We start from the raw sequence: 13,261 nt of genomic DNA on the forward strand, positions 1-13,261 counted from the left end.
TATGGCCTATTGTTAAAGCTCCCAATTAGTACATTCCTGTTAATAAAAGGGCATAGACTTTGTATGCTTCACTCTAAGGTATATAAATATATATATATAGTATATATATATATATATATATAGCATATATATATATTATACTATATATATTATATATATATTGTCAGCTGACCATAGGTTTGGCACCTCTTGCCATCACGTGGTAGCACATAGGAATCACAGTGGTAGGTTTTCCATGAATGTGGGAAATGTAAGTCTGTCACTGACAGATACATACCTGACAGTAGGTCTGCACCTGTTAGGGGAGGTGGGGGAGTGGAGAAGTTTATTATTCCTAGTTGTAGGGTTTCTTATACTGACGCTACTTTTATTATGCCAAATATAAAAATAATAGGTGGTATCAGAGCAATATGGTTTTAGGAAAGAAGCCCTTATTGTTTATGCAGTTGCTATTCTAGTGAGTATATGGTTTGACCTCCTGACCAGCAGCTGGAGAGCCAGAGAGTCATTGTGTCAGCTTGGCCCCAATCTCCTGTGGGTCTTGTGAGAATGAGAATAGATTTTATAAAGCTTTCCTAGAAACATGGATGTGGCAAACAGAGGCAGCATTGGACTAAGTGTTGGTAGCCTTAGCTTTTATCTCATCCTGAAACTATCTTGCAGTTTAAGCGAGTCTCTTAGCCCCTCTTGAGCCTGTTTTCTTGTATATATAGGGAGGGGTTTAGTGTAAATATTCAAAATCATTCCACTCTGATTCGCTGATCTTCTGGATGTTATATCTTGTCTGTCCTTCACTAGATTCCTTAAGCATGTCTTCAGTCTGGGGCATACACTTATGTCCATATGTCTTATCTTAGAATCTATTTCTCTCATTTTACTTTTGTCAGGGTATTTACAATGTTGAAGGACTGAGATGCTGTAATATCGTATTTCTCCTTAGGTGCTGCCATCTAACACATGATGTATTTACTCTAGCCTGGAAATATTTCTTGCTCAAAAGTTTAGGTTCTGTAAAACAAATTAGTGCTGTAATTTATCAGTGTTAAGCCTGAAGTTTGGAGAAATAAATTTTCTGAAAATAGAAGATGCTTATTTGTCTAAATGGCTACAGGAAGAAAAATTATGTTTCAAAATCTATGGGAGGCAATTAATGCAGTGAGAAATTTAAAAAGCAATGAAATAATGGTGGCTATGAGAGTGTTTACATTTGCTGGACAGTGACCATCAGTAATTAAAGAGATTAGAGGATGGTGTCCATTGATATCTCTGGGCTCATTCTAATGTTACGTTGGTTTAATTAACATCTTAGGGCCTTTAGTAAATCATAGGGTCCTTAAAATTAATGCAAGAATGATTTTTCACTTTGAACAGGCTTAGCTGGTATTATATTGATATCCAGACATGTCTAGTGAAGTTAACAGCTATCAATTAAATAATTCAATTTCTTGACAACTGACATGTCAGTCAAGAAAATCTATTACTTTCCTGATCTTGAAGATTTGCTTGTTGAACATGTGATAGGATTATAGTATGCAGTGTTTCTGGTTTCTGAACTTTTTTCTTTTTTTTTGCCAGTTTGGGTTTGAACTCAGGGCCTAGGTGCTGTCCCTGAGCTTCTTTTTTCTTTTCTTTTTTTTTTTTTTTATTGTAAAGCTACTATACAGAGGGTTACAGTTACATGAGTGAGGTAATGAGTACACTTCCTCTGGAACATTGTTACCCCCTCCATTGTCTTCCCCCTACCATCCCCTCCCTCCCTCCCTTCCCCGAGGATCTTTTTTTTTTTTTTTTTGATTGTGATTAAATGATTACATAATTTCAAAGTCACAAGTTCATTCTAACTTCCCTGGAGCAAATTGTCTACCACAGTCTGTAATATATAACAGTGTTCACATATTATATACCATATGTGTGATCATGAGCTTCTTTTTTTAAAAAAATATTTATTTATTATGATATTCTTTTTTTATTGTGAAAATACTGTACAGAGGGGTTATAATTACATGGGCAAGATAATGAGTACATTTCTTATCAAGCATTGTAGCCTCCTCCTTTGTTTTCCCTTCCCATCCCTCCCATCCTTCCCCCACCCCCCATCTGAGCTTCTTTTGCTCAAGGCCAGCACTCTACCACTTGAACCATAGCATCGCTTTTGCCCTTCTCTTTATATGGTGCTGAGGAATTGATTGCAGGGCTTCATGCATGCTAGGTAAGCACTCTACAACTAAGCCACATTCCTAGCCCCTGCATATTCGTAAATATTATTCTTTTTGAATTGACAAAGCTAATCTAGGAAGATGTGAGGTTTAGAGACTGGACTAAATTCAGATTAATTATGACAAAGGCAAAATTAGCCTCAGGTGCAGTGTTTTTCTACCTTTCATAACTCTTCTCTGTTCTAGACCTGCTTCTTTACCATGAGATATTTGGAAGCCTGTCTTTACAAAGATGAATAGACTTCCCGGGGGGGGGGGGGGGGGGAATGTAGAGACATAACCAAAAAATGGCTGCAATGATTTAGATAGTCAAGGAATGGCTGCATTGATTCAGGGAGACGGATGTTTGGGAGCTCTCTACCTACTTACCTCCATTAACAATAGTTGATGGGAATTTTAGCAACACAGGCAGGCTAGTTAGGAACATATTTTAGATTTTGGAGTAAAGAGGGCTTCTTTATGATGTAGGTTTGACCAGTCCTACTTAGGTGAAGGCAATCATCTCCAGGATTATTTGTGTATATTATTTGTTGTTTTCTCATGAGAAAGGGCGTATTTTCAAAATGAATAGAAGTTCTAGGTATTAGGCATGATGCGGAAGAGAATGAGATTTTGATTTTGTGTGATCAAGCCCTTCTAAATGATGGGTGTCAGCACTGATTTTTATATATGAACCACCGGATGGCAACAGAAAAAGTGTTTATATAGAATACAATCTATGTTTTCCATAGCTAATTTTTCCTTACATGACACAACCTCTCAGTATACTTAGGGCATATATAAAATTTTTTGACTAAGTGCACAATGTAAGATTACAATTAGGAAATACAAAAGTAGTATGGTGTCACTACAAACAAAAAGGTTTTACTTATGGGAGAGCATGTATAAACTATTTCCAAAGGGAGTAGTGAGGCATGCAACTTCATCACTTATATTATTGTATAGTCATGCTTCTATGTGTACATTTTTAAAATTCAGCTTTTATAGTAAGCTATGGTGATTTGCAAAACATTAAAAGAAAACATGGCTCTTACCTCAAAATATTTTATATTACACTTAAAAGGAGTTACATGAGTTTGCAAACATTGAGCATGTTTATGTATTTTCTAGCCAAGTGTGTTTTTGTAGAATTATGTATGTAGAATTTGTTTTTGTTTGTTATTTCCCCCTTATAGGCATTGCCTCCCCTGCTGCCTTTAAGTGTGCATCTTGGCTTTTCTGAATTCTTTCTTAGCTAAGTCTTTTACTAGTGGCAAGCTAGAAACTCAGTCTAAATTACTTAGAGGATTTAATTGGAAAGGTGTGTGTGTGTGTTACAGTATATTAGTGGAGGGATACCTTGAAACTTAGGGTGGGTTTGGGATTTAGCTCTGTCTCAGGTGAGCCCAGGAATGAGTCGTGTGCTGAAATGTGTGAGACCCTTAGTTTGATTCTCAGCAGCACTACCACCATCAATCCCTCAGGTGTTGTCCTCTTTGTCATCATCTGTTTGCTGATGTTTCTGTTTGGTGTTATTCTGGAGTTATGGGGAAAAAAATTGCTTTTTGGTTGAAACCCAGCTGTTGCTAATCTTTGTATTCCTGTAGCTTCAGAATCTCCACAATTGACTGAAAACTTTCATCCTGAGTCCACAATTTTGTGAAGTGATCAAGTTTATATTTAAAAATTATCATCCTAAGAGAAGTGGAAACATTTTCTGTTGTAAAACTTGAGAATGGCTGGAAGAAATGACAATGAATGACTAGTTGAGCTAGGAGCAGCAGCAGAGGAGGTGGAAGTAGCTGCTAGGGTTTAGAGTGGTAGTTTTGGAGACTAATATTGTTACAGTTCAGAGAGATTTAAGGGGCAAAAGTGGGTAGAGTTTGGTAATAGGTTGTATGCACTGTGTGAGTGAGAAAGTATCAAAGGTCATGTCCAGATTTCTAGCTTGCATGAGTAGGTGGTTAGTGCAGTAACTCATTGAGATTGGATCACTTCAGATTGGGCAGTGTGGTCAATTAATGTGGTTTTGAATGTGTCCATGATTACAGACAGGCATTAGGGAGGTGTTCAGATAGGTGAGTTCTGCAATTAGAAGAGGGATGATTTGCTATAAATGGGGGGTGGATTTAATAATCATAAGAGGAGCTTTCGCTATAAATATTTGTGGAGACAGTGCAGCACATACTTTAAAAGGATAAACCTGGCATAGAATAAAACGAATCCAACCTCTTGCTCGCTGTGCTTTCTTGGATTGTTTACATAATCTTCTTTAAACCTTCCTTTCCTCATCCCTAAAGAACTGTATAACAATCTTACCTGTTTCATACAGCTGTTGGAAAGATCAGTGGATGTGATCTCATACATGATGTTAAGCCCCTTATCTGGTACATGGTATGTACCATTAAGTGTTAGGTGTTGCTGTTGTTACTTGCCCTTTGGTGGGAAGGAGTCACTCCTTACTCAGTTCCTGAATAAACTCATGAGCCACTGTAGTACAGAGTGTGAATGTGAGCAGTTGACACAGCTACAGGAGTGTTAAGTAGTAATGGGATGACTGAGATTTACTGGATGAATTGCAAAGAGAGGGCGTGCCATAGGAGAGGTAGGGAACAGTGGTGAGAATCCACAAATGATAAATCCTTGAATGGGGGGCAGTACAGGGATAGGAAAACTGGAGTAATAGAATGGTTGCAGAGTGAGGTAAATAATATGGGGACCAAGAAATAGCGATTAGATTTGTTGATTAGTTGAGCTATTGTGATATTCCTGACATACTTTCACTGCAATTCTATGAGTATAACATAGACTGATCATAAATGAATGGACAAAGTGGTGTCACTAGTTTTGTTCTCATACTGTGGACCTATGAAGGCATTTGAAATGCATAGTGACAAAATAATCTTAAAATGCCTTGGGAATACTTATTTTAAATTTAAGACCTTCTCTTGAGGATGGAAAAGAATCTGGATTATTGTCATCTGGAAAAATAGAAAATATTCATCATAGTTCTGTAACGTTCTTTCAGGTTCAAAATTTGACTATTAGAAGCTTCTAGCCATATTGCCACCAGAGCTGATATAAAGGACTCAAATTCCCACACTGTTATGAACACATAGAAACTGTGAGAAAAATGTAACAATAACAAAAGCAATTGTGAGCTTGAAAGACTGAAATCCCCAGGTACCAGAAACAAGATGAAAATTCTGCACTAGGGCAGTTAATCAAGAGCTCTAGGTCTGTAATAGTGTTCAGCTGTGGATACAGATTCCTAGCGTTTAGTGGTGGTGGGTCTCCTAAAGAAGCAAGAGACATGCCTTATGTCTACATAAAACGGAAAAGTGACCATGAGGTCCTTAGCCTAGAACCTGAAGGGTTTTTCCGTAGGTGAAAGAATGATATCGTATCTGGGAAAGTGCAGAGGAACTTGCTGTCTTCTTTGGGGTTATGACTATTAGGAATAAAGACTCTTAAATCTAAGGTTACAACTCACCATAGGGCAAGGTTCAGATTTACCATTTTTCTCCAGTGGAATTAACGCTCACACTGAGAAATTAGCATAAGATCTAGTTTAGAACTAAGAAAACGAATAGAGCCTTCAGAAGTAAGTGTGAAACTATCCTGTAGAGCAAATTAAAATGTAGGACTCTTGCAGAGGAAAACTCATGCTAAAGATGAGTTTGCCAATCAGAAATGGTCCAGGCCCTTAGGAAATGAGTCACTGTTAAGGAGAGTCAGCAGATATTACAAATAGGAGAATTAGTGATCCAGGAGGTAGAGATGATAGAACACATGAAAGAGATGACTTTATTTAAAATTATTAGAAATAAAAGACCATAATGAAAGAACAGTTTACAAAATGAACACAGATTTGGGAAAGAACCAAATAAAACTTCTATAAAAGAAAATTATGGTCATTAAGTTTAAAAAAGTAACCTCAATGGACAGGTTAAACAGCCAAGTAGATATAATGGAAGAGAAAACTATTGATTTTTTAAAGGAGATTGGGGGGAAATTGCTCAGACTACAGTATTGAGGGATAAAGAGATGGAAAATGAGAGGTTAAGATTCATGAACTTTAGAATGATAAAGTCCAGTCCAGTATACCTCTGCAAGCTTCCAGCAAGCTTCCAGAAAGAGGGAATGGAGGAGGGGCACTATAAGAAGATGTGCTGGCTGAATTCTTTCTGTCTCTTTCTTCTTTCTTTTCCTTCCTTTCTTCTTTTCTTCTTTCTTTTGTCTTTTTGTAATGAGTTTTTAGGTTCCAGAAGTACAACGGACCCCAACCAATATAGTAAAAATAAATTCATACCAAGACACATTTTAGGTCAACACTAGAAAATAAGGCAAGGCCACCTGAGCCAAGCATATGTTCAGACTGACAGATCATTTGTCAAAGCAGAATGTCTTCAAAATGTTCAGGAGGAAAACCACCATTGTAGACATCTGTCTCCATATGAAGTAATATTCATGGTTAGAAGTGAAATATGTGGTATGGTTTGAGTTTGACAGTGAGGTTGTTACCAGAGAGCTTTTAACATCACAGGGATGGTTTAGAATTTGGGAGATGAGACTTTTAGCAGGGGAACAAGTAGGTAGGCAATATTGGAATCTAAGATTCAGATTAGTGCTTGGAAATAGCTGAAGAGATGGGCAACAGGAGTGAGGAGCAACCCAACACCTAGATAATGATGCCCTCAAGTATCAAGACCTGAATGCTGTCCTTTATAGTCTGAATCTTATTGCCATCACTATGGGAAAATAGAACTTGGGATCTTGGCTCTCAGAGAGATAGAATAAATGCCTAAAGAAGAGGTTCTTCTAACTACTGTGAGGAAAAGCATTCACGTAGAGGAATAGGGGATAGCTCAGTGGAGAGTAACAGATAAAAATGTAGTCATTTGCCCTTTTTAGCAACATGGTGTTTCTGGTTCTCACCAACCCTTGAAATTTGAAAATTACTTAAATTTAGTATCAAATTGTTATTGTTAGAAAGATGAAGGTCTTTTGTATCTCTAACTTGGCTGTTTTTTTGTGACAGTAAAAAGCATGACACTTAAGATGTGGTATTATTCATCTATGTAGATGGATATTTTGTAGCATTTTTAAAAAAAACTCATCTGTGATCCTCCTGTCTCAAGTCTCCTGAATGTTAGGATTACAAATGTATACCACCTGTCTAGCTACTTTGTATCAGTTGAAAATTTTAGCATTGTATCAGCTTCAAACACAGCCAGAGATGGGTTTCTCAGTTTCTTTTTAGCCTACCATTATTTTGAAAGATGATTACTCTGAAGATAGAATTTTCTCATAAATAGTATAGGCAGCAATGACAATTTTACTTAGAAGCCAAACTGTGTGGCCTGTGGATTGTCCCATGGATTGTATGTACCACATCAATGAGAGAGGAGACCTGGGGGCATGTTAACCTGTTTAACTTGACTTTCCTAGTCTTAGTAAGGAAACTGGTTTGCCTGGAGTCCTCAGACCCTGTACATGCTAGTCCACAGTAGGTCACCTTGACCAAAGTGATGGGGCTTTGGTAGTGGCTTATGTTGCACCCCAAGCTACTGTTCTTATATTATTAAAAAAGGAAGATGGAGAATTGTCTTAGTTGACGTGGAGGGAATTGCCTGAATGTATTAGGTGAAAAATAAGGTTACAGAATATTTCATATGGTATAATGGGATATTTTTACCAAGTACTTTTCATGTATTAGGGGAAGCATTATGCTCAGGTCTTTGTCTGTCTGTCTTTCTTTCTTTCTTTCTTTGTCTGTGTTTTGTAGACTAGGAAGTTGAGACACAGAGAAGTTAGTATCATCCTCCTAATTAGGGGTAGAGCTGAGTTTCTTCAGTGCTGGCTGTTTTCAGAGCCCTCGTTCTTAGCACTATGTACGTGATAGCCCATTTTATGAAGCCTTCAGATATAGGCTTTCTTGGACATAGGATCATTTACATATATGCAAGAAGAAAGGTACTTGGAAACCATACAACATACTGATAGCAGCTGTGTCCTGGTGAGCAGAATTATGGGTGTTTTATGTCCTTCTTTGCTCTATTTTCTGATTTTCTGTAATGAACTTAAATTGCTTTTGAAACAAGTTACAATGTTAAGTCTTAGAGAAAAGTGTAAGGATTAAAGTAATGGGAATGTAATAATATTCAGTAAAAAGTGGATTAGAAATTACTGGGTTTGATAATATGATGCAGCGTGATTGAAGGAACAGGCCAGCTTAGTGTTTATCTCTGCACTATGAGGGGGAGGGTCTGTTCTTTGCTTTCTGAATACTCTTAAGTTTCAAACAATAAGTAGTTATAGCTTTCCTAAAATTGTAAAAGCAATGAAAATTTATCATGATTTGGCAGCCGTGGATTTTAGGAGAAATATAGTATGAAAGCAGTTGAATACATGAATGGAAATCTGTTGTTTCCCCCCCACCCCTTCTATTTGAGGGAACTTAAATTATTGTTTTGTGCTATCTTTTGTAGAAAGGCATGCAGTATCTTAATGTTACAGGCTGTTTATAAGAACAAAAACTCCTTTGAAAGATGGATTGATAAATACATTTGTACCATTGATTTCTGGTTAGGGCTGTTTAATCTTTTTGATTCTGGTGTCAAATTCTCCCAATAACAATTCTAATATTGAATCCATTCCACTCAAATTTTTATGTGACTTGAAAAATGCAGTTGTAAATTAAAATTAGAAATGAATTTAAATTTAAAAATATATAAATTTAGTACTTAAAAGTTAAAATTAAGTGGGGCTGGGAAGGTGGCTCAGTGGTAGAGCACTTGCCTTGCATGCCTAAGGCTCTGGGTTCGATTCCTCAGCACCACATAAGCAAAAAGAAAAAAGCTGGAAGTGGCGCTGTGACTCAAGTGGTAGAGCACTAGCCTTGAGCTGAAGAGCTGAGGGACAGCGCCCAGGCCCAGAGTTCAGTCCCCACGACTGGACCCAAAAAAACAAAACAAATCAAAAGTTAAAATTAAGCATACTAAATATAACAGAAACATAACTTAGGAAATAATACTGTGTGAATGCTAGTGTGTAGTCAATAATTCTGTGATACCTGGCTCACAAAAATGTGCTACTTTCTGGGAATGCACAGAGGTGCCCCTAGCCGTTTTTCACTTGAGATATCTTGGCTTGTATTTGTGGAGCTCTACAAGCCCCTGTACCAGTCCCTCCCCCCCTGCAAAAAAAAGAATATTCACAGCACGAATTTCAAATTTCAGTGATGGTTGGACATGTCAATGTAAAAATATCCATTCTACCAGCCAAATGTTTTCTTAAAATGTGACAGAATAATCCCACTTCTGTTCTTTGGGTTTGAGTTCAAGTACCAGCACACAAAAAAACCCTCTTAGACTAGTAGACATCTTCAAATTCCTGGGAGCACCAGTAGGCCTCTAGTCTTGGCACCTAAACTTAATATAGGATCTTCTTGCTCTAACTTCTTAATCTTCTAAGGGGGGAGGGATACAAGCCATTGGAAGTTTTGTAAAATTGGAATTATATCAACCTGCAAACCAAATTTGGGAGAATTGATTGGTAATAGTATCTGCCAACCAAATTAAAATTATAGTTTTTTGGGGTGGGGGGGACATATCAGTCAATTCTGTTGGTTCTGTTTCTTTGGAGAACTCTAATATTCTTTTAAAAGTCACAAATTTGTTGAAGCAAAGTTTAAAGCTTAAAAATGTGCTTATGAAAAATGTACTAAAAACTCCTACTTAAAAGAAATTTCAAAAGTATCTTTGTAAAAATCAAGATAGCTGGCACAGGTGATTTACACTTAAAATCTTAGCTACTCAGAAGGCTGAGATCTGAGGATTGTCACTTGAAGCCAGAAAGCCTAGGAGTGAATTCAGGGACTTGCTAGGCAAGTGCTCTTCCACTGAGCTAAACCCCCAACCCCTGAAATCCTTTCTCAGATACATACAAGTTTTGATCATATTTTGTCAGATTTATCTGATGACATATTTATTGTTAAATTTTCCTTTTTCTTTCTATTTTTGTTTTTGTGTCAGTAATGGGGCTTGAACTCAGGACTTGGGGTGCTATCCCTTAGCTTTTTCACTCATGACTTACACTCTGACACTTGAACCACACCTCTACTTCTGGCTTTTAGCTTGTTAATTGGAGGTAAGAATCTTCATAGACTTTTCTGCCCATGCTGGTCTTTATCTTTGAGCCATAATCCTTAGCTCCCACTGGCACCTACCTGACTAGTTGTCATTCTTGTCTTCTTTTTTTTTAAATTTCATTTTTATTTCTGCACTTACTGGGTGGGAGATGCTAAACTGAGCGCCTTGAATGATACTACTTGAGCAACAGACCTTTACTTCTGGTGTGTTTGAGGGTTAATTGGAACTAGGAATCTCATTGACTTTTCTGGCTGGCTTCAAATGGCAATCCTCAGACCTCAGCCTTCTGAGTAGCTAAGATATAGGTGTTAGCAACCTAGGTCAACTATTTTTATATTTTCCAAAGATACTTCTGAAATTTCTATTAAGTAGGAGTTTTCAGTACGTTTTTCACAAGCACATTTGTAAATTTTAAACTTTGCTTCAACAAATTTGTAACTTTTAAAAGAATATTAGAGCCGGGCGCTGGTGGCTCACGCCTGTAATCCTAGCTACTCAGGAGGCTGAGGATCGCGGTTCAAAGCCAGTCCGGGCAGGAGAAACCGTGAGACTCCTATCTCCAATAAACCACCAGAAAACCGGAAGTGGCGCTGTAGCTCAAGTGGTAGAACCCTCGCCTTGAGCTGAAGAGCTGAGGGACAGCGCCCAGGCCCAGAGTTCAAGCACCATGGCCGACCCAAAAAAAAAAAAAAAAGAAAGAATATTAGAGTTCTCCAAAGAAACAGAATCAACACAATTAATGACATGTGCCAATAAGGTAAATACTTGGGGTGGGGGGAGAAGGGAGAGGACTGATCATATAGAGATTACTCTTATTTTGAAGACTTGAGAACCAGGATATCCTTTTGGGTACACTTCTTGTCTGAAGGCTTGTAAATAAACAGAAGTTGCAACTGAGTTTCAGTTAGAGTCAAAAGTCAGTAAAGAACTGATTTCTCAGCTTAAAGACAAGCAGAAGGAGATGATACCTTTTTTCTTTCTTTCTTTTTTTTTGGTCGGTCGTGGGGCTTGAACTCTGGGCCTGGGCACTGTCCCTCAGCTCTTCAGCTCAAGGAGAGTACTCTACCACTTGAGCCATAGCACCACTTCTGGCTTTTTCTGTTTATGCTTCATCTCAAGGCTAGTGTTCTGTCACTTGAGCCATAGCACCACTTCTGGCTCTTATGTGGTGCTAAGGAATCAAACTCAGGGCCCTCATGTATGCGAGGCAAGCACTCTACCACTGAGACTAAATCTCTCGATTTAAATGTTCAACTCATGCTCACGGAAACACGCAGAATAAGGTTGACCAAACATAGCCCAGTCAAGCTGACATATGTAAATAATTATCAACACCTAGTATCTCCCCCCTATCCCTCCCCACCTGCTTGTCCTGGGGTTTGAACTATGGGCCTGGGCACTATCCTTTTTTTGGGGGGTGGGGGGTCCAGTCATGGGGCCTGAACTCTGGGCCTGGGCACACTGTCCCTCAGCTCTTCAGCTCAAGGCTAGTACTCTACCACTTGAGCCACAGCAGCACTTCCGATTTTCAGGTAGTTTATTGCAGATAAGAGTTCCACGGCTTGTCCCACCTGGGCTGGCTTTGAACCATGACCCTCAGATCTCAGCCTCCTGAGTAGCTAGGATTACAGGTGTGAGCTGCCGGCACCCGGCTTTGCTTTTGTTATTTTTTGAACAGGGTTTCACATTTATGGCTGTTGGCCTGGACTGTGTAACACTTTATTGGTTGAGATGAGATCTCCTGAATTTAAGAGATTAGCTTCAAACTTTGATCCTCTTGATATCCTTTCAAATACCAGAATTACAGATGCAAATGACTACATCCAGTGATCTTGATGATTAAATGAAAGAATGCATGTATAGCTCTTAGTATCTGAAAAGTAGTATAAATTATGAATAACATGTTGAATAGTGATTTCAGTAAGTGAAATGGCTGGTTCATATGAAATATTCTCTTGATTTGGATAGTCACAGGGCTGTTTATTGCCTCAATGACACATGGAAATGGGAATATATATACTTTCTTTGAAAGAAGTGACAACAGCCCAGTACCTGTGGCTCATGTCATAATCCTAGCTTCTCAGGATAGAGGCTTAAAGCCAGGCAGAACAGATAAAGCAACAAATCTAACAAGTTAACCAACAAAAAGCCAGAACCAGAGGTGTGTCTCAAGTGGCAGAGTGCTAACTATCAGTGGGAAAAGCAAAATGAGAACTTGAGGCCAGGCCTTCCAGCCTCAGTACTGACACCATGAATAAAAACTGAGTTAGATGCATGACTCAGTTGGAACAGTGCTAGACAATGAACGAAAGCATCAGGTACCAAGTTTGAGTCCCCATCTCAGACCAAAAACTAGTAAGGTACTTGATTATGGTATATACAGACAAAATAGACCACAAAGGTTTCAGAAGATGATGAATTGTAGATGTTAAGCACTTTTTGAGGAAAATTGAATGTTAACTCTAATGCAAATTTGTATTTCACTACTTTTTACTCATGATTACGTTGATTGTAGAAAAAGTGTTGGAGCAGCTTAAGAAAGGGAAATAATTTTTTAGGTAGCCTTGTAAAGTTTAGCAGTTTGAAGCTATTTATTTTGTGCATGTTAGATACAGAAAACACTTTGTTTAGAAACAGAAATTATGCATAAAACTCAGATTTTGTAATCAAACATTTTGGATTTTGTGTGTGAAAACATAGACTTCCTTATTTAGTTTTCACATTTTAGATTGATTTGTTACAAAGATAGTTTTGGTTTATCCTACTCTTTTCCATAAAACATTTTAATTGAGATGATATATTTCTTAATCTTTTCTGAATTTTCTTTTGCTTTATATATTAGTAAGTTATGGAATCAGTAAATGAGACTAAAGGGACAATCATTTTGACAATTGTAGATTATATTTGTATTTA

Source organism: Dipodomys spectabilis, unplaced genomic scaffold (genome assembly GCF_019054845.1).
Source record: "Dipodomys spectabilis isolate Male_0828 unplaced genomic scaffold, ASM1905484v1 ptg000054l, whole genome shotgun sequence".
In the NCBI taxonomy this organism is placed as follows: Eukaryota; Metazoa; Chordata; class Mammalia; order Rodentia; family Heteromyidae; genus Dipodomys; species Dipodomys spectabilis.